The following is an 8763-nucleotide window of genomic DNA, read 5'->3' on the forward strand; positions in this document are numbered from 1 at the left end:
GAGTTCTTAGGTAGATCCTTCCCAAGGGTTGGTGTGTTGCTTGTGAAATAGAAGTTGTTTTGTTTAGGGTTTACATATATATATATATATATATATATATATATATATATATATATATATATATATATATATATATATAGATTATTTACCCCTTTTCATGTGATGCTTGTTTTTGTAAGTTCAGATTGTAACCTAAGAGGGGGGTGAATTAGGTTTCTAGGAATATTGGTCAATTTTTAAGAGTTTCGCGTTGTTGATTATTTTTCTGGTAAATAATGATGAAGGTATAAATGCGGAAAAATAAAAGAGCAAGGGAAGAAGAAAAGACACAAGAGAGTTTATAGTGGTTCCCCTCTAAACCTTAGGGTCAGTCCACTCCCTTCACACCCCGCGAAGGAATTCACTATGTTAGAATCTTTGTTACAAGCAATCTCACCCCAAGACCCCCTAACAATCTTTCTAACATAAACACAAGAAAGAAACCCTCTCTCTTGATTACAACACAAACACCAAACACTTTTGGTGGACTTTGAATCTCCCCGAATCAAAGAACCTTTTACAACAATCACAAGATAGCACCCCACTATCTTTAACAATAATTCCCACCAACAATTGATGAGAATGTTACAAATGAATTGAAGAATAAAATTGTATGGCTGTATATCTTGATCAATATCACTTTAACAATATGGACTTAGTGCTCAGAAAACTTTTTAATAAATGTTAAAGTGTATGCAAAGTTTTCCAAACAATTTGAATGAAAGTTTTAAAGACAAGTGATATTGAAAAATGTCAATTGAGATAATGAAAGTTGTTGTGTATAAATTGCTTTGATTCTCAATTGAATTTATAGAGGCTAAAAAGATGTTTATGAAGCAATACTATCTTTCAAAAAAGTTACCAAAACATATTTGAATTATATAAAGCACTGAAACAAATTAAAATGGTATCGATTCAAATACTTGCCGTTTGTGACAAGAAACTGAAAACAGCCGTTGTAATAATTTCATAAAAGACATTTTGAAAGTCGTTGAACACAAAACCATTATGAGTAAAAATCATATTATAGCAAGCCATATCCAATAGCGTGAGGCTTATTTCAAGAATGTAGTCTAAATGCAAAATGTCAAAGTCATGGCCATAAAGAAATGTGATTTTCCAAAATCAAATAGAATTTTCCTAATAAAAATACTTTCATGCAAAATCACTTATCTAAAAATCATTGTGAGTGTGTGATTTATTTTCATGATCGTTTTAGCATTGCTTCATATGGAGACTTAGAAAAAATGTTTATAATTATTTTCTGAGCATTCTAAGTTGTTCCATAAGTTAAGAATGATAAATCAAAGATAAGGACCATACTTACAAAAATATAACTATGAAGCCTAAGTCCCATTGTCTTCATTCTTCAACTTGAGCCTCCATGGTTTTTCTTCTTTTGTGATGTGAGTTTGTTATCATCAAAACCCAGTCAAGTCTAAGAAGGAAATCTTCTTCACAATCTCCCCCTTTTTGATGATGACAAACCATATCTTTTTGACAATGTTTGCTCAACGAAAACTCTCCCTATCTTGTATATCTCCCCCTTTGTTTTGCAATTGGATACCTGAAACAATTTAAGCACAAAACACAAAGATACACTTTCTCCCCCTTTTGACATCATCAAAAAGAAGAAAAAAGATAAAATCTAAAGGGTCGAAATATAGGGAAATAATAAATTTTATGTAAAAATAATTGATCTTCTTCACTATGAATATTCAATCATTCACATTATTTTGCACATATGATATGAGATCATAATTTTAAATACAAAAATTTCTCACACAAAATAACATGCATATTACCATAACATGCAAAAATTTAACTAGAAAATGACTAGTTTTAAATCAAATCATATATTTTTATTCAAATGAGTTTCACGTTAAAATTATTCATATATATGTATATGATTTCCATCATGCACATCAGTTAGTAAAAGTAAATAGTAGCATTGTATAATAAATAAATTCCTACCAATAAGGACATCTCTTTTACGATGAAGATAATGCTACTAATTATATATAACTCACATTTTAAAATTAATTATGTCCTGGATCAACGAATGCAGATCTTGCACCACTTATAAGGAATAATTCATTAATCATAAACCAAACAAACAAAATTCATGATAGTCAGAATAAAACTTTCACCAATACATGCATTCAAACATATTTTGTAAGTGCGTATGATAATGACTATGCAACCAATTCAATGGAAACCAGACACTTTAAAATAATCGATACTCATGAATATACAACAAATTTCATAACCATATTATAGAATAATACAATAAAAATGTGTACCTTTCACCATGATCGTAGATAAATAATCATAAATCGAACTATATCATGTGGTCTTGTATCTTGAAGAAACCAATCTAAATATAACAATTTTAGAATATGGTCTTCAAGTACCTGCCAAACAATTAATAGAACTTTATAGGTACCCGTTTTTCTTTGGGTCCTTGTGGGTTAGTACCTTTCTTTACCCAAATAAATTCACCATAAGGAAAACCAAAGTTTCTTATGTAGCAAGTATTTGGAGTATGACCTTTTATGTTACAATAAAAACATGTGAAATTATGAACATAATGTGATCCAAAATTATTTCCTTTAGAGAAATTATTCTTAACATTTGAATTATTTTTCTTAAAAGAATTGTTAGAATAATTTCTTCTTTTAGAATTAATTCTTTGATTCACATTCTTGAAAGAATTAACAACATGCATTTTCTTAGTTTCTATGTTGTTGGGATTTGTGCTTGCTTTAACAAAAACCGTTTTATTGGTGTTTGGTTTATCAAATTTAGAAAAACCAAGCCCGGATTTGTTGTTGGAATATCTTTGTTTACTAAGCACATCTTCCAAACCATTGTGACCTTTTTCAAATTTCTTTATCACTTGATTTAATTCAACAATTTTTGTTTCATTTTCTTTACATTTATTACATGAAGAACTTTTAACCTTTTCTAATTCTTCTTGTGCATCAAAAGCTTTTCTTTCTAGAGATACATTTTGTTTCTTTTGCTTTGCACAAGTTTTAGAAAGATTAATGAATTCTTCAAACAATTCATCAAATGCATTTTGTAATTCTTCATAAGAAGGTTTAAAATTTAATTCAGAATCACTTACCTCTTGTTCATCATCAGAGTGGTGTGACGCCATTAATGTTAAATTTGCATATTCGTCATCCTCTGATTATGAAGATGAACTTATATCATTGTCATCCCATGCAATGTAGGCCCTTCTTGGCTTGAATTCTTTCTTTCCCTTAAGGCTATTCTTCTTTGCAAGGGTTGGACAGTCTGCCTTCACATGTCCCTCTTTATCACATTCAAAGCATGTGAAACTTTGACTTGATGTAGAAACATCGTTCTTCTTGTGAAATTTTCTTTTATTTCCAAATTTAAAGTTTTTATCCTTTTGGAGGAATTTTCCTAATTTCTTCACAAGAACAATGATGTTTTCATCATCATCGATGCTATCATCTTGTTGGAGAACGCTGGATTCTGCCTTCAATGAAATATTCTTATGTTTCTTTACTCCTTCTTCATGTTGTTCTAGTCTTGCAAGTTCAATTTCATGCTCTTGTAATTTTTCGAAAAGTGCTGCCAACGACATGTTTGAAAGACTTTTCTTTTCAGATATGGCTGTTACTTTTGGTTGCCATTCCCTTGTTAGTGACCTGAGAATCTTCAAGTTTATTTCATTGTTGGACAAGGTTTTTCCAAGGGCTGCAAGATGATTGATAAGATGTGAAAATCTCTTCTGCATGTCTAGAATCTTTTCTCCTGGTTGCATTCTAAACATCTCGTACTCTTGTGAGAGGGTATTCAATCTGGAACGTTTTACTTCTTCCGTTCCTTCATGTGTTGTTTCCAAAGTGTCCCAGATTTCTTTGGCCGTTTTGCAGTTAGAAATTCTGAAAAACTCATCCATCCCAAGAGAGGATTGAAGAATGTTCTTTGCCTTTTTGTCAAATAACATTTTTTTCCGGTCACCATCATCCCATGATGTTTGTGGTTTGATACTAGTCACACCATTCACAGTTGTAGTGGGAACATAAGGACCATTTTGGACAGCATCCCAAATTTCTTCACCTTGGGCTTCTAGATACGTTGTCATCCTAATTTTCCAGAAATCATAATGATCTCCGGTGAAACATGGTGGTCGATTTGAATTAGGACCTTCTGCTAGAAATGGTTTAGCGGAAGCCATTTTCTGGATCAAAGAAGCAAGTTATCTTTACTCTTGCTCTGATGCCAATTGTAAGTTCAGATTGTAACCTAAGAGGGGGGTGAATTAGGTTTCTAGGAATATTGGTCAATTTTTAAGAGTTTCGCGTTGTTGATTATTTTTCTGGTAAATAATGATGAAGGTATAAATGCGGAAAAATAAAAGAGCAAGGGAAGAAGAAAAGACACAAGAGAGTTTATAGTGGTTCCCCTCTAAACCTTAGGGTCAGTCCACTCCCTTCACACCCCGCGAAGGAATTCACTATGTTAGAATCTTTGTTACAAGCAATCTCACCCCAAGACCCCCTAACAATCTTTCTAACATAAACACAAGAAAGAAACCCTCTCTCTTGATTACAACACAAACACCAAACACTTTTGGTGGACTTTGAATCTCCCCGAATCAAAGAACCTTTTACAACAATCACAAGATAGCACCCCACTATCTTTAACAATAATTCCCACCAACAATTGATGAGAATGTTACAAATGAATTGAAGAATAAAATTGTATGGCTGTATATCTTGATCAATATCACTTTAACAATATGGACTTAGTGCTCAGAAAACTTTTTAATAAATGTTAAAGTGTATGCAAAGTTTTCCAAACAATTTGAATGAAAGTTTTAAAGACAAGTGATATTGAAAAATGTCAATTGAGATAATGAAAGTTATTGTGTATAAATTGCTTTGATTCTCAATTGAATTTATAGAAGCTAAAAAGATGTTTATGAAGCAATACTATCTTTCAAAAAAGTTACCAAAACATATTTGAATTATATAAAGCATTGAAACAAATTAAAATGGTATCGATTCAAATACTTGCCGTTTGTGACAAGAAACTGAAAACAGCCGTTGTAATAATTTCATAAAAGACATTTTGAAAGTCGTTGAACACAAAACCATTATGAGTAAAAATCATATTATAGCAAGCCATATCCAATAGCGTGAGGCTTATTTCAAGAATGTAGTCTAAATGCAAAATGTCAAAGTCATGGCCATAAAGAAATGTGATTTTCCAAAATCAAATAGAATTTTCCTAATAAAAATACTTTAATGCAAAATCACTTATCTAAAAATCATTGTGAGTGTGTGATTTATTTTCATGATCGTTTTAGCATTGCTTCATATGGAGACTTAGAAAAAATGTTTATAATTATTTTCTGAGCATTCTAAGTTGTTCCATAAGTTAAGAATGATAAATCAAAGATAAGGACCATACTTACAAAAATATAACTATGAAGCCTAAGTCCCATTGTCTTCATTCTTCAACTTGAGCCTCCATGGTTTTTCTTCTTTTGTGATGTGAGTTTGTTATCATCAAAACCCAGTCAAGTCTAAGAAGGAAATCTTCTTCACAGTTTTGCTTATGAATACTTGCTTTAAGGCTGTTTTACAGGTTTATATGTTCATTAAGGTCATATTATGCTTTGGGATACTTGTATATGAGGATTTTTGATCAAAAACACCATTTTAGGTGAATTTGGACTGTCAAATCTCGCCTCGCGAGTAAGTTGCTCGCAACGGCGAGCTCGAAGGCCGGAAGGGGGGGTGTTGCTCGCCTTTTACTCTCAATGGCGAGTAAGGCTGCTCGCCTCGCGAGCTCATGTACTCGCCACGGCGAGTGAGTCAGTGCAGCAATGCATTGTTCGTTCGCCTTTTTCCCCTCTGCCGTTCTTCGAGCTGTTTTGTTGAACAGTCCTTTTATAAAGTGAACCCCTCATAGCAAAGTCTTAAGGCATAGGCTTCCTAAAGTTTTCTTAAAGAAAAAGGGCAAAGCAAGTATTTGTTTTGATGGCAAAGCATGACATGAGAAAAAGCTAAGTTAAGAATGGGTAGCAAGCTATGCAATTAGATAACGGGAAAGAACTTAGAGCCTCAATTTATATGTATCGAGAACTAGATAGTTAAGTATTTGAGTTTTGAATAATAAGAAGAATAGTGATTAGTTAGTCTATTCACGATTAAGTTAAGATAAGAATTATACGTTTATAATCTTTAAGCAAGAAAGAGTGTTGTGTCTTTTGTATTCCATCAAGGATGGGTATAAAAGGTTTTCCAAGGGAAATGGGGTAAGCCGTAAGGGACCCACACTTCACTAAGGGAGTCCGGTACGCCTTGCTAGGCATTTATACCGGTAGTAAGGGATTAACTTCCGGGGTTACTCCACTCGGAACTAATCCGTAAAATGAATTCAGGTATTCTTGATTGTTCAACGCTAACTTCTAACTTAATGTTTGAACATGTATTATGCTTGCGTATGAATTAAGATATGACTTAATATGTACAAGTTTAGAAATCAAGTAAAGGAAGTATGTCGATGACGAGTTAGGTTTTACTTAATCGTCCGACTTAGAGATGTGTCATGGAAGACAGTTCTTGATACTTAGTGAGTATCTTGATATAGCGATCTTAGACTTTTCCCTTGATCGCCATGACATGTATAGAGTAGCAAGACCTTTAGTAAGATTTTAAGAATCTACGACGGATATAGCATGCACTACCGTCTAGATAAGCAAAATCCACACACGTATAATTAACCGGCAGGTTGTAATTTAGACACGTGATGACCATAGGTTTTCCCCAAGGTTATCACTAGCCTAGGCTAGATGGAACTCACTGAGGCATTATGTCTCATCCAACTCCTTATTTGTTCAGGTTCACAGGTTTCTCAAAGAAAAGGTAAGGAAAAAGTTTTGGATTGATCGAGTTTGCAGCAATCATGGTGGAGTTGAATTAAGGATGCATATGTTATATTATTTAAGTTATGTTGTTAGACTTCGTAACTAGATTTATGAAGCAAAAACTTTGGTGTGTAATAATGTAACATATGACTCGGAAGCTTTGTATCTTAACTCTCGACTTAAAGTCGTTTCTGTATTGTATAATTAATGTATCCAATATCACCTTATAACGCACATTTGATTATTCTAGATAATTTCAAATATGGGTGTTACATCGTTTGACCCAACTTTTTTCCAACTTCTCTACATTTTTAAGGAGAAGTTAGGTCAAACACACTATCAATTATTTTAATTTCAATACTATTTAATCATCACAACCTCACAAATATTTTTATTCACACTGTCATTTAATGATACCAAATACTTTCATTTCCTTTCTTCAACCTCGCAAACATTTACACACACACACACACATTAACGTCTAGAGTAATATTTTATGTCCGTCTGTCTGTGTTTCTGTAACGCTGATGCATATAATTTTTTTTAGTGTTGCTTGGTTGAGTGCTACCTCACTGATTTTTTTAACTATTTTCCAATTTTTATATTTTTAAAAACTTTTAACTATTTTCCAATTTTTTTATTTTTAACTATTTTCCAATTTTTTCTCCCAAATTCAATTGCTTCTACACTACCGTTGTGGGAGATTAAGATACCGTTTTACCTGTTTTTTTTAGTTCTCTACATTTTTAAGGAGAAGTTAGGTCAAACACAATATCAATTAAGTAATTACTAGAAAGGGAAGGTTTTTTAATGCATAAAATTGAATGGAATGAGCTTTGGCCAAAAGTTGTTGAATGCTACTTTAAAAAACTACTTCTCGACAATATATTTCACAAGCACCTCTTTTCAACTCACACTGGGAACCTTTTCTTTTATTTTTTAATATTATATTTCAATATGTTTTCTTTTCATTTAACTTTTTTTTTTTTTGATAAGGCAAGAGTCCAAACATAAAAAAAGGAATAGAAAACAGTCCAAAAGTTGGAGTGTCTTACCGATTCCAGTCTATGTCAGGAGCTCATGCATATGTTATTAAAAAAAGGAAAAATAAATACAAAAAAGAACTGGAGGGACATAAACCTAACCCAGTCAATCCACGTAAAGTGTATGCCAACCCAAACGGGTGATACAAATAAATAAAAACAACACACCAGTGGATGTCTAACAGGTGGTGTATGGAAAAACCGTCAACACGGAATGGATCCAAGAACCAACAACTCCTTGCGACAGCAACAAGCCTAACGTCTCTTTCGAGCTAAACAGTCCAACATCAGACAGACCGATGAGGATTTTGAAACCACATCCAAAATATATAGAGCCAAACTTTGTGAAGGTGAGAGATTCTACCGCCAACACTGATAAATAACCCCACGCCTACAATCCACTATGCTGCGACGGAAAGCTTCACGGCCATTTCTAGCCAAATCCAATAGAAAGCAACTCAAAACCAATTGAAGCCAGATCGAGGGATGGTCAATCAATGGGTCTGAGCACCACGAGCACCACCAACACGGAAACACCCGCACCCACCATTCGCAGCAACAACAGACAACAAGTGCATGGCCATTTCTAGCCTAGAAGACTGTTACGAAGCATATCTATGATCTTGGACGAGCAGTACAACGCTGAGGGTGCCAAACCACCGAAACAAACACAATACGACCAACACGGCATCGACACCAACAACATTGAACATAACAGAACCTAACCACCGCGACGTAGCCAACAGTGATTTTAATATACCAGAC

At 33.4% G+C, this 8763-nt stretch overlaps 1 pseudogene; it reads right to left on the reverse strand.

The window, feature by feature from the left end:
- Positions 1-2464: 2464 nt before the first annotated feature.
- On the reverse strand, positions 2465-4935 carry LOC146931481 (uncharacterized; annotated as a pseudogene).
- Positions 4936-8763: the final 3828 nt, after the last annotated feature.

Source organism: Medicago sativa, chromosome 4 (genome assembly GCF_051527215.1).
Source record: "Medicago sativa cultivar Bolivia chromosome 4, Bolivia_mono, whole genome shotgun sequence".
NCBI lineage: Eukaryota > Viridiplantae > Streptophyta > Magnoliopsida > Fabales > Fabaceae > Medicago > Medicago sativa.